The sequence below is a fragment of the Mesoplodon bidens genome (genome assembly GCF_964165515.1).
Source record: "Mesoplodon bidens genome assembly, chromosome: 16".
NCBI lineage: Eukaryota > Metazoa > Chordata > Mammalia > Artiodactyla > Ziphiidae > Mesoplodon > Mesoplodon bidens.
The window spans coordinates 11,892,323-11,919,552 of NC_138173.1; positions in this window are offsets into that span (position 1 = coordinate 11,892,323).

Below are 27,230 nucleotides of genomic sequence, written 5' to 3' on the forward strand. Positions count from 1 at the left end.
TTTTATCTTCATTCCTTTTTCTTTTCCTAGCTTGAATATTTCAGTAAACTTCCTCCCCTCATCAATTATTTGATTATTCTGAGGTCTGATTTATGTAAGAGTGACAAGATAAATGCTTGATTTTCAAAATAAGGAGTTGGTTCCCTAGCACTCTCCATAGGTGATCGCTGAGGGTATTTTTGTTTTTGATTCATTATTAAATCATAGTTGAAATGTTTCAGTCCATAATAGTTATTATTCATATCAATGACTAAGTGGTCTGTTTGCATTGGGGGCTTCCTCAAGTTGACCCTTGAATCCTTTGGACACATCCCGAGTAATCTTTGGTATCTGTGCTCTGCATTGTGATGAGATGTTACAGGCTCATCATGAACACTTCCTGCCCTAGACCTGCCATTTTTCCAAAGAATCCTGGTTCCTATGGGAAGGAAATGGTGCTGACATACCAGGACCTCAGCATTAAGTTTGCTGATTACTACTGGGGTGGCCTTTATTTCCAGGCCTTTTCAGTGAACAGAGCTAGAAACATGTTAGTAGTATTTTGTTGTTGTTCTAAGGTAAGATATATCATGAATTCAAATTTATATTTCCGATTTAAATGTAAGACTATATGTTTTATAACTTAACCTCATGCTACATCTTTTGTGCTTTCTCCCATCCCCGAATCCTGTTTCCCAATAATATAAACAGAACTACTCACTTTATTCACACAATACACATTCAACAGTCTGAAAATAAAAATTCCAACACTACCACCTATGACCTGATCACTGAAAACAGTTCAAGATTTTTTTTTTCACTTCTATTTTCTTTAGGGCATATTCCACTAGGGAAATAAGGTCAAAGTATGTTTTAATGTTACTTGAAATCGTTTCTTTCTATATGGTTGGCCACAAATTCAATATTCTGGTGATTCATTTATTTCATTTTGCTTTTAATTTCTAGAATTTTTAATTTAATTTTGTTTTATAATTATGTGAATATTTACATGATTCCAAAATCAAATCTATAAAATAGTGTCTATTCAGAGAAACACTGTTTCTACTCTTGTCCCCTGTACTACATATACACATAAACACACATACACTTTTATAACCTCTGTTGTGGATTGAATTGTGTCCCCAAAAGAGAAATGTTAAATTCTAATCTCAGGTACCTGTGAATGTGACCTTATTTGGACACAGGGTCTTTGCAGATGTGATCAATTTAAAACGAGATTATACTGGATTAGGATGGATTCTAATCCAGTCTCCCTATCTCTTTAAAGAGAAAGGAGAAGGAGTGTAGTATCACAATCTTTCCCCTTCGATTTACCTCACCTTCTTTCCTGGCAAATGAATATCCTTCTCATTTTCATGGCCTAATTTAAATAAGTTCCTAGATGATAGGAATTGTGATGCTAAACCTGCTTTATATTGTATAATACTTTGTATGATGTATTGCTGGTGCTGAATAATTGTTAAATAATAATAGTAATAAATGTTAGGTACTACCAGCAAAAAAAAAGAGAGAGAAAGGAGAGGGAGATTTGGACACAGAGACATAAACACACACAAGGGAAGATGGACATGTGAATATGGAAGTGGAAACTGGAGTGAAGCAGCCACGAACCAAGAACACCAAGGATGGCCAGCAAGCACCAGAAGGGGTAAGCCTTCTTCCTGAGAGCCTCCAGAGGGAGTATGGACCCACTAACACCTTGATTTGGATTTCTAGCCTCAAGAACTGTAAACTATTGTTTAAAGCCACCCCACTTGTGGTACTTTGTATGGTAGACCTACGTATCCTCACTCCCTACACCCTTGGATGAGTGGTACCATATTAAACACATTTTTCTCCATCTTACTTTTCTTACCTGAACTATATACCCTGAAGACTCTTCATAGTAGTATTTAAAGACATTCCTCCTGCCTTTTTACAGCTGCACAGCACTCCAGTTGTGCATACAGCTTCATTTATTCAACTAGTTCTCTACTGATCAAAATGTGGAACTTTTCTAACCTTTTGCTATTACCAATAGTACTATTAATAGATTTCAGAATGACTTCTTTATATTTTTGCTATAAATTTTTGTGGTAAGTTCCTAGAAGTGAGATTGCTGGTTATATATAATATTGCTGAATATTACCAAATTCCTCTCCTAAAGGTTTTCCCATTTTACATTCACACCAGCCATGTGTGAGATTGCCAATTTCTCGGTGGACTCAACAACAAAGTATGTTATAAAACTTGGGGATTTTTGCCAATTTGATAGGTGAGAAATGGTTTCACTTATTATGAGTAAGAATATCACTCTTCTACAAGTAAGCAAAATAGAACACACATATAATAATAGATTCTTTCTCTTCTGTCTTCTCTTCTTAGTCAAGCTATAAGATACCAATGTAGCTCACATTTCTCTTTTCTTTTTTGAATGTTCAATATTAAACACATTTCAGATAAAAAAATCACCTGTATGATATTAATTTTAAAATTCAAAGATGTCATCCCACCTCATCAAAACTATATTACACTTAATTCAACAAATGTTAATTTAGCACTTATTTATTTATTTATTTATTTATTTTTGCAGTAAGCGGGGCTCTCACTGCTGTGGCCTCTCCCATTGCAGAGCACAGGCTCCAGATGCGCAGGCTCAGTGCCCATGGCTCACGGGCCCAGCCACTCCGCGGCATGTGGGATCTTCCCAGACTGGGCCACGAACCCACGTCCCCTGCATCGGCAGGCGGACTCTCAACCACTGTGCCACCAGAGAAGCCCATTTTAGCACTTATTAAGCACCAGGCACTGTACAAGGTCCTAGGAAGTATTCAAGAAGGAAATAGACAAGGAGCCTCTCTTTTAAAACCTTACCACTTAGAAAAAAATATAGAAAACTATGAATAACTCTATAAAGCTCTGTATAACTATATAAGGCTATATAAATAATACTAATATAAGCATGTATGCACACACATACAAACATAGATACACATGATAAAATAGAGCATTATTAAAAGAGTTGAAAAAGGATTCACTGAAGGAGCAACTGGTTAAGAGGATTACATCAAAACTTTGTTTTTAAGACACATTGCTTTGAGGTAATAAACTACTTTATAAGCATAAATATTTCTAGAAATAGCAAAACACTTGGCTATATAATCATTCACAGCTTAGTAAAAATTAGCCCACCCAAACATTTTCCCTTTTACAATCACCTGAGATCTGCAGCCTTTCTAGATGAGAAATCTCCCTAGAAATAAAAGGCCTGGATATGGTGTGAAATGAGAGCTCTTGACAAGCAGAAAATAACAGGAGAATATGAGGTGAACTAGAAAGGCTGTATGATATCATGGGATGTGTTGTTAAGAGCTGAGGCTCCAGAGTCATAATGGACTGGATTTGAATCTCAACTGTGCAACTAACTAACTCCATAACTTTGTGCAAGTTCCTGAAGCAGTCTGAGGCTTAGTTTTCTCATACGTAAATGATGATAAAAATAATAATATATATATTCCAAAGGATATGTGGCTGTATTAATTTTTTTTTTAGGAATATAAATGCTAGCTCTGATTTCTCCTTCCAGGTAGGATAAAATAGTTTGTGGCAGTCAGTGTTCCCACTGAGAACAACTAAAATGGCTTGACAGGAAAAGAAAAAATCTGGAGAGTGAGAAACCATAGGAAGTAAGCCAATGTTATGCAGCTGCTTCCCCCCACCCACTATGGATGCATTTGCTGATTATGATGGCGAGGTGGTGAACAAAGGATGTAAGACGTGCCTAAGTAGAGGCTGGGGGGACAGAGAAACCAGTAAACATTTGGCAGTCTTGGGGTTCAGAGAGACAAAATTAGAAACATGAGGGCTATGTTCCTGGTGAGAAAGAAAGGAGAACAGAGCCTGCCATACAGCCAATTTCCCCTGAGATATAGGTTGACTCCTGAAACTGTATGAAGCCAACAGTTAAACAGAAAGACTCAGAGAAAGGCAGAGTTTTGGACAGCCAAGCTACGTTACAAAGCGAAGATCAGATTCAGGAACCAGCAGAGCTAAGGACTCTGGTGTATACACCAGGTTCTCAGTTGGAAATTCCAGACTTCTGTGTGATAAAAGTGGTGCAAACTAGCAAAACCACAACCCAGTCTTCAAGGTGACTAGCCTTCAATCTGTCTGTCCAATAAAAAAGGGAGAACCCTCTCTGCTGGAAGATGATATTACCTAGAGTATAAATTATTTTCATATCAGTGTCTAGCATGCAAAAAAATTTTTTTTGGCTAAATGCCATGAGAAAACCATATGACCAAAAACTTTCTTAACACAGAAAATAAATGGTAGAAACAGACTCATGGTTGATTCAGACTGAGTTAGACAAAGACTTTTAAATGACTGTGATGAGGAGGGACCTTCAAGAGGGCAGAGGAGTAAGACATGGAGATCACCTTCCTCCCCACAAATATGTCAAAAATACGTCTACATGTGGAACAACTCCTACAGAACACCTACTGAACGCTGACAGAAGACCTCAGACCTCCCCAAAGGCAAGAAACTCCCCATGAACCTGGGTAGGGCAAAAGAAAAAAGAAGGAGGGAGGGAGCTGTGAAGGAGGAAAAGTGACCACACACTGGGAAGCCCCATCACTGGCGGAGACAGCGGGCGGGGTGGGGGGGGGGTTGGTGGCAGGGGGGATGTTTCAGAGTCACAGAGGAGAGCGCATCAACAGGAGCACAGAGGGCAAGATGGAGAGATTCCCTCATGGAGGATCAGTGCCAACCAGCACTCACCAGCCTGAGAGGCTTGTCTGCTCACCCACTGGGGCAGGCGGGGGTTGGGAGCTGAGGCTCGGGCTTCGGAGGTCAGGCCCCAGGGAGAGGACTGGGGTTGGCTGCGGGAACACAGCCTGAAGGGGGCTAGTGCACCACAGCTAGCTGGGAGGGAGTCCAGAAAAATATCTGGACCTGCCTAACAGGCAAGAGACCATTGTTTAGGGGTTCGCAAGGAGAGGGAATTCAGAGCACCACCTAAACGAGCTCCAGAGATGGGCGCGAACCGCGGCTATCAGCGCGGACCCCAGAGATGGGCATGAGATGCTAAGGGTGCTGCTGCCGCTGCCAAGAAGGCTGTGTGCAAGCCCAGGTCACTCTCCACACTTCCCCGCCCGGGAGTCTGTGCAGCCCGCCACTGCCAGGGAACCGTGATCCAGGGACAAATTCCCCAGACTGGTGCAACGTCCCGCTGGCCTCTGCCGCCGCAGGCTCGGCCCACATTCCATACCCCTCCCTCCCCCCGGTCTGAGTGAGCCAGAGCCCCAGAATCAGCCGCTGCTTTAACCCCCTCCTGTCTGAGCGAAGAACAGACACCCTCCGGCGACCTACACGCAGCGGCGAGGACAAATCCAAAGCGGAACCCTGGGAGCTGTGAGAACAAAGAAGCGAATGGGAAATCTGTCCCAGCAGCCTCAGGAGCAGTGGATTAAATCTCCACAATCAACCTGACGTACCCTGCATCTGTGGAATACCTGAATAGACAACAAATCATCCCAAACTGAGGAGGTGGACTTTGCGATCAACTGTAGACTTCGGGTTTGTTTCTGCATCTGATTTGTTTCTGCATTTATGTTTATCTTAGTTTGGATTTAGAGTGTATTATGACTGCTAGATTTGTTTATTGATTTCGTTACCCTCTTCATTTTTTTTATACATATATTCTTTTTCCTTTTTCTCTTATTCTGCGTGTTTATGTGTATGCTTCTTTCTGTGATTTTGTCTGTATAGCTTTGCCTTTACCATTTGTCCTAGGGTCCTGTCTGTTCGTTTGTTTTTTTTTTCTTACTATAGTTTTTAGCACTTGTTATCATTGGTGGATATGTGTTTTGGTTTGGTTGCTCTCTTCTTTCTTGCTTGCTTTTTTTCTATTACTTCTTTATTTTAAATAATATTTTTATATTAATAATCTTATTTTTTTCTTCCTTTCTTTCTTTCTTTTTTCTCTCCCTTTTCTTCTGAGGCATGTGGCTGACAGGGTCTTGGTGCTCCGGCTGGGTGTCAGGCCTGAGCCTCTGAGATGGGAGAGCCGAGTTCAGGGCATTGGTCCACCAGAGATCTCCCAGCTCCCTGTAATATCAAACAGCGAAAGCTCTCCCAGAGATCTCCAACTCAACGCTAAGACCCAGCTCCACTCAATGACCAGCAAGCTACACTGCTGGACACCCTATGCCAAACAACTAGCAAGACAGGAACACAACACCACCCATTAGCAGGGAGGCTGCCTAAAATAATAATAAGGTCACAGACACCCCAAAAGACAACACCAGACATGGTCCTACCACCAGAAAGACAAGATCCAGCCTCATCCAGCAGAGCACAGGGACCAGTCCCCTCCACCAGGAAGACTACACAACCCACTAAACCAACCTTACCCACTGGGGGCAGACACCAAAACAACGGGAACTACGAACCTGCAGCCTGTGAAAAGGAGACCACAAACGCAGTAAGTTAAGCAAAATGAAAAGACAGAGAAATACACAGCAGAAGAAGGAGGAAGGTAAAAACTCATGAGACCAAACAAATGAAGAGAAAATAGGCAGTCTACCTGAAAAAGAATTCAGAGTAATGATAGTAAAGATGATCCAACTCTTGGAAATAGAATGGAGAAAATAAAAGAAACATTTAACACGGACCTAAAAGAACTAAACAGCAAACAAACAATGATGAACAACACAATAAATGAAATTGAAAATGCTCTAGAAGGAATCAATAGCAGAAAAATGGAGGCAGAAGAACGGATAAGTGACCTGGAAGATAAAATAGTGGAAATAACTACTGCAGAGCAGAATAAAGAAAAAAGATTGACAAAAATTAAGGACAGTCTCAGAGACCTCCGGGACAACATTAAATGCACCAACGTTCAAATTATAGGGGTCCCAGAAGAAGAGGAGGAAAAAAAAGGGATTGAGAAAATATATGAAGAGATTATAGTTGAAAACTTCCCTAACATGGGAAAGGAAATAGTCAATTAAATCCAGGAAGCACAGAGAGTCTCATACAGGACAAATTCAAGGAGGAACACACTAAGACACATATTATTCAAACTATCAAAAATTAAATACAAATAAAAAATATTAAAAGCAGCAAGGAAAAAGCAACAAGTAACATACAAGGGAATCCCCAAAAGGTTAACAGCTGATCTTTCAGTAGAAACTCTGCAAGCCAGAAGGTAGTGGCAGGACATATTTAAAGTGATGAAGGAGAAAAATCTACAAACAAGATTACTCTACCCAGCAAGGATCTCATTCAGATTTGATGGAGAAATTAAACCTTTGCAGACAAGCAAAAGCTAAGAAAATTTAGCACCACCAAACCAGCTTTACAACAAATGCTAAAGGAACTTCTCTAGGCAGGAAACACAAGAGAAGGAAAAGACCTACAAAAACAAACCCAAAACAATTAAGAAAATGGCAATAGGAACATACATATCAATAATTATCTTAAATGTAAATGGATTAAATGGTCCAACCAAAAGACATACACTGGCTGAATGGAAACAAAAACAAGACCCATATATATATGCTGTCCACAGGAGACCCACTTCAGATCTAGGGACACATACAGACTAAAAGTGAGGGGATGGAAAAAGATATTCGATGCAAATGGAAATCAAAAGAAAGGTGGAGTAGCAATTCTCATCTCAGATTAAATAGACTTTAAAATAAAGACTATTACAAGAGACAAAGAAGGACACTACATAATGATCAAGGGATCAATCCAAGAAGATATAACAATTGTAAATATTTATGTACACAACAAGGAAGCACCTCAATACATAAGGCAAATGCTAACAGCCATAAAAGGGGAAATCAACAGTAACACAATCATAGTAGAAGACTTTAACATCCCACTTTCACCAATGGACAGATCATCCAAAATGAAAATAAATAAGGAAACACAAGCTTTAAATGATACATTAAACAAGATGGAGTTAATTGATATTTATAGGACATTCTATCCAAAAACAACAGAATACACATTTTTCTCAAGTGCTCATGGAACATTCTCCAGGAGAGATCATATCTTGGATCACAAATCAAGACTTAGTAAATATAAGAAAATTGAAATAGCATCAAGTACCTTTTCCGACCACAATGCTATAAGACTAGATGTCAATTACAGGAAATAATCTGTAAAAAATGTGAACACATGGAGGGTAAACAATACACTAATAATAACCAAGAGATCACTGAAGAAATCAAAGAGGACATCAAAAAATACCTAGAAACAAATGACAATAAAAACACGACGATGCAAAACCTATTAGGTGCAGCAAAAGCAGTTCTATGAGGGATGTATATGGCAATATAATCCTACCTCAAGAAACAAAAACATCGCAAATAAACAACCTAACCTTACACCTAAAGCAATTAGATAAAGAAGAACAAACAAACAAAAAAAAAAACCAAAGTTAGCAGAAGGAAAGAAATCATAAGTATTAGATCAGAAATAAATGAAAAAGAATGAAGGAAACAATAGCTAAGATCAATAAAACTAAAAGCTGGTTCTTTGAGAAGATAAACAAAATTGATAAACCATTAGCCAGACTCATCAAGAAAAAGAGGGAGAAGACTCAAATCAGTAGAATTAGAAATGAAAAAGGAGAACTAACAACTGACACTGCGTAAATACAAAGGATCATGAGAGATTACTACAAGCAACTATATGCCAATAAAATGGACAACCTGGAAGACATGGAAACTTCTTAGAAAAGCACAACCTTCCAAGACTGAACCAGGAAGAAATAGAAAATATAAACAGTCCAATCACATCCCTGAAATTGAAACTGTGATTAAAAATCTTCCAACAAACAAAAGCCCAGGACCAGATGGCTTCCAGGTGAATCCTATCAAACATTTAGAGAAGAGCTAACAGCCATCCTTCTCAAACTCTTCCAAAATACAGCAGAGGGAGGAACACTCCCAAACTCATTCTACAAGGCCACCATCACCCTGATACCAAAACCAGACAAAGACGTCACAAAAAAAGAAAAGTACTGGCCAACACCACTGATGAACATAAATGCAAAAATCCTAAACAAAATACTTGCAAACAGAATCCTACAGCACATTAAACCCCATTATCAAGTGGGGTTTCTCTCAGGAATTCAAGGATTGGTCAATATACATAAAGCAATCAATGTGATAAACCATATTAACAAAGTGAAGGAGAAAAACCATATGATCATCTCAATAGATGCAGAAAAAGCTTTCGACAGAATTCAACACCCATTTATGATAAAAACCCTCCAGAAAGTAGGCACAGATGGAACTTACCTCAACAGAATAAAGGCCATATATGACAAACCCAGAGCCAACATCATTCTCAATGGTGAAAAACTGAAACCATTTCCTCTAAAATCAGAAACAAGACAAGATGCCCACTCTCACCACTATTATTCAACATAGTTTTGGAAGTTTTAGCCATAGCAATCAGAGACTAAAAAGAAACAAAAGGAATCCAAATCAGAAAAGAAGAAGTAAAGCTGCCACTGTTTGCAGATGACATGATACTGTACATAGAGAATCCTAAAGATGCTACCTGAAAACTATTAGAGCTAATCAGTAAAGTAGCAGGATACAAAATTAATGCACAGAAATCTTGCATTCCTACACACTAATGATGAAAAATCTGAAAGAGAAATTAAGGAAACACTTCCATTTACCATTGCAACAAAAAGAATAAAATATCTAGGAATAAACCTACCTAAAGAGACAAAAGACCTGTATGCAGAAAACTATAAGACACTGATGAAAAATTAAAGATGATACAAACAGATGGAGAGATATACCATGTTCTTGAATTGGAAGAATCAACATTGTGAAAATGACTCTATGACCCAAAGCAATCTACAGATTCAATGCAATCCCTATCAAACTATCAATGGCATTTTTCACAGAACTAGAACAAAAAAATTCACAATTTGTATGGAAACACAAAAGACCCCAAATAGCCAAAGCAGTCTTGAGAAAGAAAAACGGAGCTGGAGGAATCAGGCTTCCAGACTTCAGACTACACTACAAAGCTTCAGTAATCAAGACCGTATGGTAATAGCACAAAAACAGAAATATAGATCAATGGAACATGATAGAAAGCTCAGAGATTAAATCCATGCATATATCTTATCTTTGATAATGGAGGCCTGAATACACAATGGAGTAAAGACAGCCTCTTCAATAAATGGTGCTGGGAAAACTGGACAGCTACACATAAAAGAATGATATCAGAACACTCCCTAACACCATACACAAAAATAAATTCAAAATGGATTAAAGACCTAAATATAAGACCAGACACTATAAAACTCTTAGAGGAAAACACAGGCCAAATTCTCTATGACATAAATCACAGCAAGATCCTTTTTGACCCACCTCCTAAAGAAAGGGAAATAAAAACAAAAATAAACAAATCAGACCTAATGAAACTTAAAAGCTTGAGCACAGGAAAGGAAACCATAAACAAGATGAAAAGACAACCCTCAGAATGGGAGAAAATATTTGCAAACGAAGCAACTGACAAAGGACTAATCTCCTAAATATACAAGCAGCTCATGCAGCTCAACATCAAAAAAACAAAAACCCAATCCAAAAATAAGCAGAAGACCTAAATAAACATTTCTCCAAATAAGATATACAGATTGCCAACAAACACATGAAAGGATGCTCATCATCACTAATCATTAGAGAAATGCAAATCAAAACTACCATGAGGTATCACCTCACACCAGTCAGAATGGCCATCATCAAAAAATCTACAAACAATAAATGCTGGAGAGGGTGTGGAGAAAAGAGAACCCTCCTACACTGTTGGTTGGAATGTAAATTGATACAGCCACTATGGAGAACAGTATGGAGGTTCCTCAAAAAACTAAAAATAGAACTACCATATGACCCAGCAATCCCACTACTGGGCATGTACCTTGAGAAAACCATAATTCAAAAAGAGTCATGTACCACCATGTTCACTGCAGCTCTATTTACAATAGCCAGGACATGGAAGCAACCTAAGTGTCCATTGACAGATGAATGGATAAAGAAGATGTGGCATGTATATACAATGGAATATTGGCCATAAGAAGAAACAAGAAATGAAACTGAGTTATTTGTAGTGTGGTGGATGGACCTAGAGTCTGTCATACAGACTGAAGTAAGTCAGAAAGAGAAAAACAAATACCGTATGCTAACACATATATATAGAATCTAAAAAAAAAAAACTGGTTCTGAAGAAAACCTAGGGGCAGGACAGGAATAAAGACGCAGATGTAGAGAATGGACTTGAGGACACCAGGAGGGGGATAGGTAAGCTGGGATGAAGTGAGAGAGTGGCATGGACATATATACACTACCAAATGTAAAATAGATAGCTAGGGGGAAGCAGCCGCATAAGCACAGGGAGATCCGCTCCGTGCTTTGTGACCACCTAGAGGGGTGGGATAGGGAGGTGGGGAGGGAGGCGCAAGAGGGAGGGAATATGGGGATATATGCATATGTATAGCTGATTCACTTTGTTATACAGCAGAAACTAACACACCACTGTAAAGCAATTATACTGCAATAAACATGTTAAAAAATAAATTAATTAAAGTATAATTTTAAAATGATTGTGATTAATATGATCAAGAATATATATATATATATACATATTTTTGTGTGTGTGTGGCGTTGGGTCTTCGTTGCTGCACATGGACTTTCTCTAGTTGAGGCGAGCACGGGCTACGCTTCATTGCAGTGCACAGGCTTCTCACTGTGGTGGCTTCTCCTGTTGTGAAGCACAGGCTCTAGGCGTGCAGGCTTCAGTAACCGTGGCTGGCAGGCTCTAGAGCACAGGTTCAGTAGTTGTGGCACACGGGCTTAGTTGCTCCGCGGCATGTGGGATCTTCCCAGACTAGGGCTTGAACCCATGTCCCCTGCATTGGCAAGTGGATTCCTACTCACTGCACCACTAGGGAAGCCCAAGAATATATACTTTTTGAAATATAGAAAAAATAGATTAAAAATGAGTATTTTACCAGAGTTGAAATCTATACAAAAGGATCAAATGGAAATTCTAGGAGAAAAATATATAACCATTATGGATTGAATTGTATCCCCCCCAAATTCATGTTGAAGTCCTAACACCCCAGTACCCCAGAATGTGACTGTATTTGGAGACAGAGGCTTTAAGAGGTAATTAAGTTAAAATGAAGCTGTTAGGGTGGGCCCTAATCCAATATGACCAGTGTCTTTATAAGAAGAGGAGATTAAGACACAAAGAGACACCAGGGATGCAAGTACACAGAGGTACAACCATATAAAGAGGTAACAAGAGTGGTCATCTGTGAGCCAAGGAGAGAAGCCTCAGAGGAAACCAATCTGCTGACACCTTGAACTTCCAGCCTCCAGAACTGTAATAAAATGAATTTCTGTTGTTTAAGTCACCCCGTCTATGATATTTCTTATAACAACCCTAGTAAACTAATACAAAAACTAATACATAACTAAAAATGAGAACTCAATAAATGAAGCTAGCAGCAAAATGAACATAGATTAACAGGAACACAGGTCAATAGAAAATATCCAAACTGAAGCATAAAAACATTCAGAAAAGATGGAAAATGGAAAACAGCTAATTGACAAAGTAAAGAGTGTTATTTGTATATAATTGGAGTTTCAGAAGGAGAACAGAAAGAGAAGGGGGCAGAAATCATATTTGCAAAGGTAATAGCTTAAAATTTCTGGAACAAATAGAAGATACCAACTGACAGAGATTCAAGTAGCTCAACAAATCCCAAGAAGGATAATACAAAAGGAAACCACTCTTAGGCATATTCGAGTAAAACATTAAAAATCAAGAGGAAGGAGAAAAAGATACATTACCTTCAGAGGCGCTACAATAAGCCTAACAGTTGATTTCTTAATAGAAATGATGGAAGCCAGAAGATAGAGGAATTATATAAAGTGCTTAGAAAAAATAACAGCCAACCTACAATTCTATATCTAGTAAAAATATCCACTTAAAAAATGATGGCAGGGACTTCCCTGGTGGCACAGTGCTTAAGAATCTGCCTGCCAATGCAGGAGACACGGGTCTGAGCCCTGGTCCAGGAAGATCCCACATGCCTAAGAGTAACTAAGCCCATGCAGCACAACTACTGAAGCCTGCGTGCCTAGAGCCCGTGCTCCACAACAAGAGCAGCCACCGCAATGAGAGAAGCCTGTGCACTGCAACAAAGAGGAGCCCCCGCTCGCCGCAACTAGAGAAAGCCCGCGCACAGCAACGACGACCCAACGCAGTCAAAAATAAATAAATAAATTTATTTTTAAAAAGTGATTGCAAATTAAAGGTTTTTCAGACAAAGGCTGAGTGAAGTCATCACTAGAAGACCCACATTGAAAGACATATTAACTAGGAGTACTTCAGAGAAGGAAAGTTATCCCATATGCAACACAGAAATGTAAGAAAGAATGAAGAATGCCAAAAATAACAAAAATGTGTGTGCTATGGACTGAATTTTTGTATCCCCCATAATTCATAAGTTGAACACCTAACCTCCAGTGTGGCTGTATTTGAAGATGAGACCTCTAAGGAAGTAATGAAGGTTAAATGAGGTCATAAGTGTGAGGCCCTGATTTAACAGGATTAGTGTCCTTATAAGAAGAAACACCAGAGAGCTCTCTTTCTCTTCTCTCCACATACACACACTGAGGAAAGGCCACGTGAGCACATATTACCGTCTGCAACCCAAGAGGTGAGGTAGCACTCATCAGACACCAACCCTCTTGGCACCTTGATCTTGGACTTCTCAGCCTCCAGACTGTGAGAAAATACATTTCTGCTGTTTAGCACCACCCAGTCTATGGCATTTTGATATGGCAGCTCAAGCAGATTAAGACCAGGGGTAAGTAAAGGAATACTGACTGTTCAAAACAATAATAATAATGTCCAAGGGGTTTAAAAACATGTTCAGAATTAAAATGTGTAACAATAATAACACAAAGTTAGTAATGAAGTAAAAGAAGTAAAACTACTTTTAAATTCTAGCATTATTATGGAAGTCTTCAAATTAATCATTTATATTAGACTAAATAAGTTAATGTATGCTATAATCTCTGTAGTAACCACTAAAAAAAAGGACGATATGATGTATAATTAACAATACAGGAAAAATATGCTATGATTAAAAATATCTGATTAATCCGAAGGAAGGTAATAGTGAGAGAAGAGGACACATAAAACAGATGGGTCAAATAGAAAACACATAGTAAGATGGTAGCTATAAACCCAAGTATATCAGTATTTACATCAAATACAAATGGACTAAATATGCCAATTAAAAGAGTGTTGGAATGGATTTTTTTAACTGTATGTATAAAAAATGTATACCTTAAATATAAAATGCTTAACATGATGCCTGGCATATGGTGTCCCCAAAAGGGAGCTGGTGGTGGAAGCTGTAATTAATATGACTGTGAATGTAATTACCAGTTTCCCAAGGAACCAGGATGAAAGCTCTTCAGAAGATGTATAAAAGGGGATGTGGCTAGTTCACAATTGTGCCAATTATTGGTCCACAGAATAGATATCAAAAGTTCTTTCCATGAAGGCACAATATGAGTTGAAACCAAATATTACATGCTTACATGCTTTGCTTTAAAATTTTTCTTCCTTATTAAGATATTTTACACTGTGTTCAACCAACCACTGACTTATATATAATGAGAATTTGGAGGAAGTTCCTTATCCCATGGTGACCATTTACAGATTTTAATTACTTCATCGAAACAAGGAGATTTTTTTCATATTTAGCTAAACATTAAAGCACGCAGAGGCCAATATGGTGATCATTTAAAGTAAACAACTGTTCCAGATATTTGAGGCCTATTTTATAATCCAATATTAATGCTTTAAAGGTAATCTGCAAACACTGATAAACAGTATTTCCCCAATGAAAATCTAACTTTAATTACAAAAAGTTTCTCCTTTTTCTTCAGGAAATTTTAGACTTAACTGTTTAAAATTTTGAGAAAAGAGTAAGAGTTTTTAATTTTTCATTTTGAAAAACTTCAAACAACAGAAAACTTATAGAAAAGTTGCATAAGTAGAACAATGAAACTCTTCATGTTGATTTACCAATTTCTAACATTTTGCCACATTTGCTGTATATTTCTCTCTCTCTCTCTCTACATACACACACATAGCAATTATTATTTTCCTGAGCTTTTTCAGCATAACTTACAGACATCATTACTCTTTACCCCTTAAGAGTCTGAATCTCTTAAGAACAAGAGCAGTTTCTTACATATCTACAATATAATTATCAAATTCATAAAATTTAAAATTGATACACTAGTATTGCATATTGTACTTATTTTATATTGTATATGTGAAAGTTGCCAAGAGATCTTAAAAGTTCTCATCATAAGAAAAAAATAATTATAACTATGCGTGGTGATAACTAGACTTACTGTGGTGACCTTTTCACAGTACATACAAATATTGAATCACTAATTTGAACACCTAAAATTAATACAATGTTATTGTCAATCATGTCTCAATTTAAAAATAAATTATTTTTTCAAACTGATACACTACTGTTAACTAAGAGAGTCAATACTTAAAGTTTTGAAATCTAGCTCATATGTGACGTCTTTGAGGAAACCTTTCCCGACTCCTCTTCCTGCTTGATCATTTTTGTTGGTTCTTCTCTCCCACCTTTTTACTTTCCATAGGATTTTAGTGCTGTGCTTGTCCCAGTCCAATTAATGTCATTTGCATCTTCTCACCTATCAGACCATGGCATTCTGGAGGGCACAAACTAGGTGTTATTTATTTTTGTAGCCCCAATGCCTAGGACAGTGCCCAGCACTTGCAGATACTCTAAAAAATATTTTCTGAATGAATGAAATGAATGTTATCTTGCCTACTTGGTTTTCTTCTTTGCTTCTTTATCCAAAGCACTAGATCACTGATTTAAGTTTAGCTGACACTGATTTATGTCAACTTAAATATCTCTACTACATCAATTAGACATATTACATTACTTCACACCCATCATAAAATTTGTCTGTACATTTTTAGTCAAAATCTGATCTTTCCAGCTTCTGTTCAATCACCGCTACTGCCGTATAACCAGTTCATTCTAAAACTAATAATATGTTCAAAGGTACATAAATGATCAGAATGCATTCACATAAGAATTATAAAGCAAGTTATTATGTATCAAGCAAAGAAAAGTAGAGGTTAAAATTAATATTTGTGCTCTATGTATACTAGGCTTCAAATTTTAAATAACTCTTCCTTCCCTATCCTTTTCCCACAATCAGAAATGGGATAGGAAGAGAAATTAGAGGGGAAGGGAAAAAGAGGAGAAAAGTTTGCTGAAGTTTAGTAATAAAAACTGGACTTGTATCAAGACAGATGTCATTTAAAAGAGAGCAGTCCCAACTATGCGTGACAAAGGAGAAAAGAAACATTAAACAGTGGCTTCCATCTATCTCAATATCTTCTAGATCTAAAGATTCCATCAAGGAACATTCATTGAATGGTTACTATTGTCCAATTCTCTGATAAGTTCAATCACACACTTTATCACATACTTTATCTCACTTTATCTTCACAACAAACCTGCAGCATCATTGCCATTATCATCCCATTCTAGAAATAAAACTGAGGTTTAGAGATTCCACATGCCTTACACAGAGCTGCAAAAGTATTGTAGCATTTCACTGAATGCTTCTTTTTTCAACATTGATCATAAGACTCACCATTAACTTATGTTCTATTAAGAAAGAAAAAATGCTGAAAGTTAAAATAAGACAACATGCAAAGATATCATTGAATTGAAAATGCATCTCAACAAAAATGTGTCTCCAAATCAATGAAATAAGATAAGCAGAAGAGCTGGGACTTGAACACTGGTCTGTTCATCTTCCAGCCCAGGGCAAAGTCTGCCTGACCTTGCCAAAGTCAGACATGGTGCTTGCATCCAAACAGGTTGATGTTGGCAATTGCAGATTCCTAAGGCTCAGAGGCCCTGAAGGAAAAGTGACATTTTCTGACCAACCCACCCAGGTAAGAAAGATCAGGGGGTACCTCCCTGGGAGGTAATGAGTATTCCACGCTAACGATTGAAAGCCTTGAAAGAGGACACAGAGAAAGGCACACAGGGAAGACACCATTCTCTCAATATTCCCCACAACACAACCAAGAGATGCAAGCAATGCATCTCGCACTGGAAGTCCTAGACACAGAAAAGTACAGAGACCTGCCCAGTAGTGCAATACCTCAGGGGAGGAATCTAAATGAAAACGCAGGGTTTCTCACCCCCAGGCCTATGCAGAGTCCACTGTGGCATGCTGCTTTCCCTGCACAACTGTGATTCTTGCTGAATAACTGAAGCCCAGGCTTTGTCCATATCAGGAATATTACTATTTGATTTTGCAGTCCCAAAAGGACAGCTGCAAACAGCTGATGCCTCTGCTGGTACTGAAATTGCTAGAGAACGTGGGAAGTTTTTCTAGTTTTTGGTTGGAAAAATCTCCAAGCATTGCACTGGGAAGTGGGGGGCTTCTTAGAAGTTTTTTAAAAAGTGCAAGAATATATGGGTGGGAAGGGAGAGAGGTTAATGAGATGCTTTTCTGCAAGGTAAAACTGCATCTGAGCAGTAAGTTGTAAAAAAAAAAAAATTAATTGTAAATGGAATAACCCAGCCCCTAAGGGACTGAGATAATGCAGAATAAGTTCCAGCTAAGGGGAAGATGTGGATTTTAATATGCACACATCAACAGCATAACACTGCTCACATACAAAGACCACAAAAACATGCTCCATTCCCCTTGCCTCACCCCAGCAAAAGAACAAATCACAAAAGCTGAGTTATGAAAGATAATTTCTTCAAATAGAAATTCCCAGATATGAATTCACAAATGAAGAAGATTGGCTGTAACAGCGTCATATGAATAAGACCTGTGATCTCAGCCTGACAATCCCTACAGGGGTCACAGAGCAAGAACAGTGCCCTGTCCAGCAGCAGAGTTTGTGTTCTTTGACATATGTAGCTGCAAATTCCCTTCCACAATGCTTAGTAGTTATTTCTCACAGAAATACTATTGTTAAAACATCTGTGATTTTCTTATATCAAAAAAAACAGTTTGAAACTGGCACAGAGATATTTGGTTACTTGCTTTAACAAAAACACAGTAAGTCCATCAAAATTCCCAGGTTGAGGGGCTTCCCTGGTGGCGCAGTGGTTGAGAGTCCGCCTGCCGATGCAGGGGACACGGGTTCGTGCCCCTATCCCGGAAGATCCCACATGCCGCGGAGCGGCTGGGCCCGCGAGCCATGGCCGCGGAGCCTGTGTGTCCGGAGCCTGTGCTCCGCAACGGGAGAGGCCACAGCAGTGAGAGGCCCACGTACAGCAAAAAAAAAAAAAAAAAAAAAAAAATTCCCAGGTTGACGCAGAAGAACATAAACAAAACACCTCTTTCTCTGCTTGGTGGTGAAGAACTTAAGGGGAAAACAAAATTCTGGAATGGCTTTTCAGGCCCAAACTTATAAAAAGTTTCAAACAGCTGAGACTCCCAAAGCAAACTAGTCACTCACACTTGCCTTTTTCGCCTCTGTTATTTCACGGCCATAGAGGAAGTACACAATTACGTACAAACATTGCCTACCTAACAAAAAAAAAGAAAAAAAAAACAAGCTTTAACTAGTCTTTAAAAAGATAGTATCTATATGGAGTTAGTACATGTGAGAATTAATGAAGAATTCATTTGACGGATGAAGCAAATGAAAAAATAAGAATGCTAAGATTCTGGAATTTTGTCTGAATTTCTGCTTTCTGTACAGGGAAGAAGCTTGAATTTCAAGCCAGAAGACCTGGGTTCAAATCCCATCTATGTCATTTCCAGCTGTGTGAAGCCTCTCATTTATCCACTCTCTGCCTCAGTGCCCCCCTTATATGGTGGAGGAAAACTTCCCTACAGCATACCCTTGCTGAGAGAGGAAAATGAGATGGTGAAATCTCTTAGCATAGTGCCTGGACTCAATAAAGGTGAGCTGAATATGAATTTGGTAGCCAAAAAGAAATATATTTTGCAGACAGCAAAAAGCAGTCTGAGAGACCACCTTGAATAAGAGCCATCACTGGGCTTCCCTGGTGGTGCAGTGGTTGAGAATCCACCTGCCAATGCAGGGGACACGGGTTCGAACCCTGGTTCAGGAAGATCCCACATGCCGTGCAGCAACTAAGCCCTTTCACCACAACTACTGAGCCTGCACTCTAGAGCCTGCAAGCCACAACTACTGAGTCGGCACACCACAATTACTGAAGCCTGCCTGCCTAGAAGCCATGCTCCACAACAAGAGAAGCCACCAAAATGAGAAGCCCGCGCACCACAATGAAGAGTAGTCCCCACTCAGTGCAACTAGAGAACGCCTGCACAGCAACGAAGACCCAATGCAGCCAAAAATAAAAACAAATAAATAAATTTATTTAAAAAAATACTGTCACCAAGAAAAAGTCTTCCTCATTTGCTCGAATGCAAAAAAGGAATAAATTGAGGGCAAAGTTTATTTTATTATTTTTTTTTTATCAGTTTTTGGTTTGGATTTGGTTTGGGGCTTGTTTTCTGGTTTGGTTGGTTGGTTAGTTGTTTAGTTGATTTGGGGTTTTTGGTGTGTGGTACCTACCATGTCAGGTACTCAATAAGTATTTGTTGGATGGAATTAAAACAGGAAGGACTTTGGTCAGGGACCCTGTCCTCTCTGTAATACACTGTATTCCCAGGACTTATCACAATGCCATGTAGATATCACATTTTTAATGAATTTTTGTTGTATAACTGAATACCAGTTTTCAGTTTTTTCTTTTTTTTAGTTGATATAACTGACATATAACATTACATTAGTTTTAGTTGTACAACATAATGATTCAGTATTTGTATACACTGCAAAATGATCACAGTAAGTCCAGTTAACATCCATCACAACAGTTATAATTTTTTTTCTTCTGATGAGAACGCTGAAGATTTACTCTATCATATGTATAACTGATTCACTTTGCTGTACACCTGAAACTAAGACAAGATTGTAAATCAACTATACTCCAATATAAATTAGAAAAAAAAGATTTACTCTCTTAGCAACTTTCAGATATGCAATACAGTATTATTTGGGGTTTTTTTTTCTTTTTTTTCATTTTTACTTCTTTTAATGTGGCTACTTGTAATTTATTTTTTTTAACATCTTTATTGGAGTATAATTCCTTTACAATGGTGTGTTAGTTTCTGCTGTATCACAAAATGAATCAGCTATACATATACATATATCCCCATATCCCCTCCCTCTTGCGTCTCCCTCCCACCCTCCCTATCTCACCCCTCTAGGTTGTCACAAAACATGAGCTGATTTCCCTGTGCTATGCAGCTGCATCCCACTAGCTATCTATTTTACATTTGGTAGTGTATATATGTCCATGCCACTCCCTCACTTTATCCCAGCTTACCCTTCACCCTCCCCATGTCCTCAAGTCCATTCTCTACGTCGGCATCTTTATTCCTGTCCTGCCCCTAGGTTCATCAAACCATTTTTTATTAAGAGTCCATATATATGTGTTAGCATATGGTAATTGTTTTTCTTTCCGACTTACTTCACTCTGTATGACAGATTCTAGGTCTATCCACCTGACTACAAATAATTCAATTTCACTTCTGTTTATGGCTGAGTAATATTCCATTGTATATATGTGCCACATCTTCTCTATCCATTCACCTGTCAATGGACACTTAGGTTGCTTTCATGTCCTGGCTACTGTAAACAGTGTTGCAACGAACACTGTGGTACATGACACTTTTTGAAGAGTCATCTTAGTGGAAATGGTTTCAGTTTTTCACCATTGAGAAAAATGTTGGCTGTGGGTTTGTCATATATGGCCTTTATTCTGTTGAGGTAAGTTCCCTCTATGCCTACTTTTTGGAGGGTTTTTATCATAAATGGGTGTTGAATTCTGTCGAAAGCTTTCTCTGCATCTACTGAGATGATCATATGGTTTTTAACCTTCAGTTGTTTAACATGGTTTATCACATTGATTGATTTGCATATACTGAAGAACGCTTGAATTCCTGGGATAAACTACACTTGGTCATGGTGTATGTTCCTTTTAATGTGCTGCTGAATTCTGTTTGCCAGTATTTTGTTGAGGATTTTTGCATCTATGTTCATCAGTGATATTAGCCCGTAGTTTTCTTTTTATGTGACATCTTTGTCTGGTTTTGGTATCAGGGTGATGGTGGCCTCGTAGAATGAGTTTGGGAGTGTTCCTCCCTCTGCTATATTTTGGAAGAGTTTGAGAAGGATAGGTGTTAGCTCTTCTCTAAATGTTTGGTAGAATTCACCCGTGAAGCCATCTGGTCCTGGGCTTTTGTTTGTTGGAAGATTTTTAATCACAGTTTCAATTTCAGCACTTGTGATTGGTCTGTTTATATTTTCTATTTCTTTCTGGTTCAGTCTTGCAAGGTTGTGATTTTCTAAGAATTTGTCCGTTTCTTCCAGATTGTCCATTTTACTGGCATGTAGTTGTTTGTAGTAATCTCTCATGATCCTTTGTATTTCTTCAGTGTCAGTTGTTACTTCTTTTTCATTTCTAATTCTGTTGACCTGAGTCTTTTCCCTTTTTTTCTTGATGAGTCTGGCTAATGTTTTATCAATTTTGTTTATCTTCTCTAGGAACCAGATTTTAGTTTTATTGATCTTTGCTATTGTTTCCTTCATTCTTTTTCATTTATTTCTGATCTGATTTTTATGATTTATTTCCTTCTGCAAACTTTGGGGGGTTTTTTGTTCTTCTTTCTCTAACTGCTTTAGCTGTAAGGTTAGGTTGTTTATTTGAGATGTTTCTTGTTTCTTGAGTTAGGATTGTATTGCTATAAACTTCCCTCATAGAACTGCTTTTGCTGCACCCAATAGGTTTTGGGTCGTCGTGTTTTCATTGTCATTTGTTTCTAGGTATTTTTTGATGTCCTCTTTGATTTCTTCAGGGATCTCTTGGTTATTTAGTAGTGTATTGCTTAGCCTCCATGTGTTAGTATTTTTTACAGTTTTTTTCCTGTAACTGATATCTAGTCTCATAGTGTTGTGGTCAGAAAAGATACTTGATACGATTTCAATTTTCTTAAATTTACCAAGGCTTGATTTGTGACCCAAGATATGATCTATCCTGGAGAATGTTACATGAGCACTTGAGAAGAATGTGTATTCTGTTGTTTTTGGATGGAATGTCCTATAAATATCAATTAAGTCCATCTTGTTTAATGTGTCATTTAAAGCTTGTGTTTCCTTATTTATTTTCATTTTGGATGATCTGTCCATTGGTGAAAGTGGGGTGTTAAAGTTCCCTACTATGATTGTGTTACTGTCGATTTCCCCTTTTATGGCTGTTATCATTTGCCTTATGTATTGTGGTGCTCCTATGTTGGGTGCATAAATATTTACCATTGTTATATCTTCTTGGATTGATCCCTTGATCATTATGCAGTATCCTTGTCTCTTGTAATAGTCTTTATTTTAAAGTTTATTTTGTCTGAGATGACAATTGCTACTCCAGCTTTCTTTTGATTTCCATTTTCATGGAATGTATTTTCCATCCCCTCACTTTCAGTCTGTATGTGTCCCTAGGTCTGAAGTGGGCCTCTTGCAGACGGCATATATACAGGTCTCGTTTTTGTATCCATTCAGCCAGTCTATGTCTTTTGGTTGGAGCATTTAATCCATTTATATTTCAGGTAATTATCAATATATATGTTCCTATTACCATTATCTTAATTGTTTTGGGTTTGTTATTGTAGGTGTTTTCCTTCTCTTGTGTTTCCTGCCTAGAGAAGTTCCTTTAGCATTTGTTGTAAAGCTAGTTTGGTGGTGCTGAATTCTCTTAGCTTTTGCTTGCCTGTAAAGGTTTTAATTTATCCATAGAGTCTGAATGAGATCCTTGCTGGTAGAGTAATCTTGGTTGTAGGTTTTTCCCTTTCATCAATTTAAATATGTCCTGCCACTGCCTTCTGGCTTGCAGAGTTTCTGCTGAAAGATCAGCTGTTAACCTTCTGGGGATTCCCTTGTATGTTACTTGTTGTTTTTCCTGTGCTGCTTTTAATATTTTTTCTTTGTATTTAATTTTTGATAGTTTGAATAATATGTGTCTTGGCATGTTTCTCCTTGGATTTATCCTGCTTGGGACTCTCTGCATTTCCTGGACTTGACTGACTATTTCCTTTCCCATGATAAGGGAAGTTTTCAACTATAATCTCTTCAAATATTTTCTCATTCCCTTTCTTTGTCTCTTCTTCTGGGACCCCTATAGTTCGAATGTTGGTGCATTTAATGTTGTCCCAGGGGTCTCTGAGACAGTCCTCAATTCTTTCATTCTTTTTTCTTTATTCTGCTCTGCAGGAGTTATGTCCACTATTTTATCTTTCAGGTCACCTATCCATTCTTCTGCCTCAGTTATTCTGCTATTGATTCCTTCTAGAGATTTTTTATTTCATTTATTGTGTTGTTCATCATTGTTTGTTTGCTCTTTAGAACTTCTAGGTCTTTGTTAAACTTTTCTTGTATTTTCTCCATTCTATTTCCAAGATTTGGATCATCTTTCCTATCATTACTCTGAATTCTTTTTCAGGTAGACTGCCTATTTCCTCTTCATTTGTTTGGTCTGGTGGGTTTTTACTTTGCTCCTTCATCTGCTGTGTGTTTCTCTGTCTTCTCCTTTTGCTTAACTTACTGTGTTTGGGGTCTCCTTTTTGCAGGCTGCAGATTTGTAGTTCCCATTGTTTTTGGTGTCTGCCCCCAGTGGGGCAGTGGCTTGTGTAGTCTTCCTGGTGGAGGGGACTGGTGCCTGTGTTCTGCTGGATGAGGCTGGATCTTGTCCTTCTGGTGGGCAGGACCACGTCTGGTGGTGTGTTTTGGGGTGTCTGTGAACTTATTATGATTTTAGGCAGCCTCTCTGCTAATGGGTGGGGTTGTGTTCCTGTCTTGCTAGTTGTTTGGCATGCGGTGTCCATCACTGGAGCTTGCTGGGTGTTGAGTGCAGCTGGGTCTTAGCGTTGAGATGGAGATCTCTGGGAGATCTCTCGCCAATTGATAGTACATGGGACTGAGAGGTCTCTGGTCGTCCAATGTCCTGAACTCGTCTCTCTCACCTCAGAGGTTCAGGCCTGACACCCGGCCAGAGCACCCAGACCCTGTCAGCCACATGACTGATTGATTCTGCTGTTCTCAGAAGGATCTAAATGGGGTGATTTATTCAGGCAGCTGAAGAATAGTGGAGGATACCTCTTTTCGGAGCAGTCCCTCAGAGCTTTATGGGAGGCTGTCTTCTGAGCTAAAGTCCTCAGAAAATTCACCAACTAAAACATAATTCTCAACTTTCAGGTTGTACATTTTTTTCAGTCAACAGTTGAATGATTTGTTGAACAAATATTTGAAATGTAAACAATACTCATAAAACTAAAAGTTACTTTGATTAAAATAACAGGTAGCGATCTATATTTAGTCTAGATATTTGCAAGGTATTGGTAAAAACAAAAAAAACAAAGAGTCAGTTTGGGGCTGTGGACTGGGAGGCCTGAGTCCTAGCGGGGAGCCACCTGCCCACCAGGGGCTCCACCACCCTCACGATGGCCTCTCTAGCCCAGCAGCCCAACCCAGAGGCTCCTCCCTGAGCCCGCCAGGAGCCTGGCCCCACTGACTCCCCCACAGTAGTATTGTTAACTGTAGTCACCATGCTATGCATTACATCCCTGGGACTAATTTACCTTATAATTGGAAGTGTGTACATTTTGACTCCTTTCACCTATTTCACCCAGCTCCCCACCCCTCACCCCTGCCTCTGGCAACCACCAATCTATCCTCTATATATATAAGTTCAGTTTTTTGTTTGTTTGCTTTAAGTTTCCACATATAAGTGAGATCATATGGCATTTATCTTTTTCTGTCTGACTTATTTCACTTAGCATAATGCCCTCAAGGTCCACCCATGTTGTCACAAATTGCAGGATTTCCTTCTTTTTTATGGCTGAATAATACTCCATTGTATATATATACATATCACTACTTTATCCTTTCATCTGTCAATAGACACAGGTTGTTTCCTTGTCTTGGCTATCATATTGTTGCAGTGAACATGGGGGTGCAAATATCTTTTCAAGATAAAGATTTCAGTTTCTTCAGATAAATACCCAGTGAATACTAATTTTTAAAATAATAATTTTTCACGTTCTTTTCCTATTACATTTTTAAATTACCTTTCTGAATTTCATTTTCACTACCCTTTACAGGAGTTACAGCCTCTCCATATTGAAATAGAAAATCCAGACCCTGTCTTTCAGTATTTTATAAAACTTTATTGTCTTGCCAATATCATGAAGCTGTCCATAATACAATATTCTGTCCAATTATCCCCCAATTTAATTCTCTCCCAACTGTTTTCACCATAACAACCCCTGTCCCTGAGCTCCTAGTATATTATGCAACCAGTCCATAAAAGTTCCAAGAGCATCTGAGTCCTCCCAACCTCTTGACCCAAGTCCACAACTTAAATTTATCTGTTTCTTCATCCAGCACCCATCAGCACATTTAAATAACATAAACTCCATACAGCAAAGAGGAGAAAGGAACTCTCATCATTAATTATGCCTTGGCCACAAGAGGGGCCATCAGAATTCTCCAAATCCAAAGGGAATGCCAAATGCCCCAAATGAGTTTTTCCTCCCATAAAGAAATGGAGGCTATCAGAGAAAAGCAGTCACTAGTCACTTTCTAGTTGTGACCTGGGCTAGTTACTGCATTGCTCCCTGACTCTGGTTCCTCATCTTAAAATTGAGATGATGATAGTACCTACCTCATAGGCTTTTTATGAGGATAAAATGAGGTTTATATATGAAGACACTGACAACAAGGCATTTAGTAAGCTCTATCAAGTATGTATATTTTTTTAATGTTAAAGAAGGTTTCTAATCAATGAGAAAGTAGTAATAAAAAAAAAAAAAGGCCTTGGCAGTTGCCTCCTAAGCTACAGTGTTCACAACCACATGTAAACAATGCTCACAAAATAAACAACTATCAGACAAAGTCACTCTGTGGATGCAGGGGAATAAGGTACAGACAAGGTTTGTTCAAGGCCGTGTGTAAAATGAGACAGAGAAAAGTTTAATAAACATCCCTCACCCATGACTAAATGAGTAACTTCTGCTTCTTTAGCAATGACAGCTCTTCAATCCTCCTGATTCCCAGGTAACTACCAACATAGCCAATCAGCCAACTGACCCTACCTCCTGACAGCATCCCACCCAAAACTGGCCCCTGCTTCTTTAAGCCCCCCTTAGAACTACCCAGCACAAGCCCAGATCCTACAATAAGCCCCTCCAAGTCCCTCTGAGATGTCTCCTTAGCGTTCTCTGGGACGAATGCACCCTCACTGGCTGTGGCAGCTGTGAACCTGTCTTTGGTTTGACTCCAGGTGTGTGCCTGGCATTCTCTGCCTGATGGGCCATAGAGCAATACCTCCACCAACAACAAAACCAACAGCTATCACTTACTGAGTGTTCTTTCTGTGCTAGAGACCTTCTAAAGGGCTTTACATGTATTAAGTTTAAAGACAAAAAACACAGGCTCAAAATGGTGTCACTTGTGGTAAAGCCTGTAATACCAAACCTAGATTTAATACCCGACCTAATGCAGTTTTGACCTTCACCATAATAATCTTAATCAATCGGTCTGGAATTTTCTGGTCATACCCCCTCCCCCAGAGGAAGAAGAGGTAATCTGCATGATAAAACTCCTACCATTCCCTCCCCCTAAAAAGGAAGATACCCTGGCCTAAAAGTAATTCTTGCTTTTCTTTTGCTAATAGTGCCTTTGCCTCAGCCTTCTTCCTATAAAAACCTTCCATTTTGTACAACCCCGCTGAGTGCCCTTCTGGCTGCTGGATGGGATGCTGCCTGATTCATGAATCACCTAATGCAGCCAATTAGATCTTCAAATTGACTGAGTTGAATTTTGTTTTTTAACAAGTTGGTGGCAGCAGTGGGATTCAAAGTCAACTTCTGTTGGCATTCAGGGACAAGAAACACAGGTGTGGCACCCCACAAACCCCACTTTGAGTTCACTGCCTTTCTCGCCATTTCCGAAGGCCATGGGTAAGTGCCTCTGGATTGAGCTCTGCTCTTGTTACCTTCAAG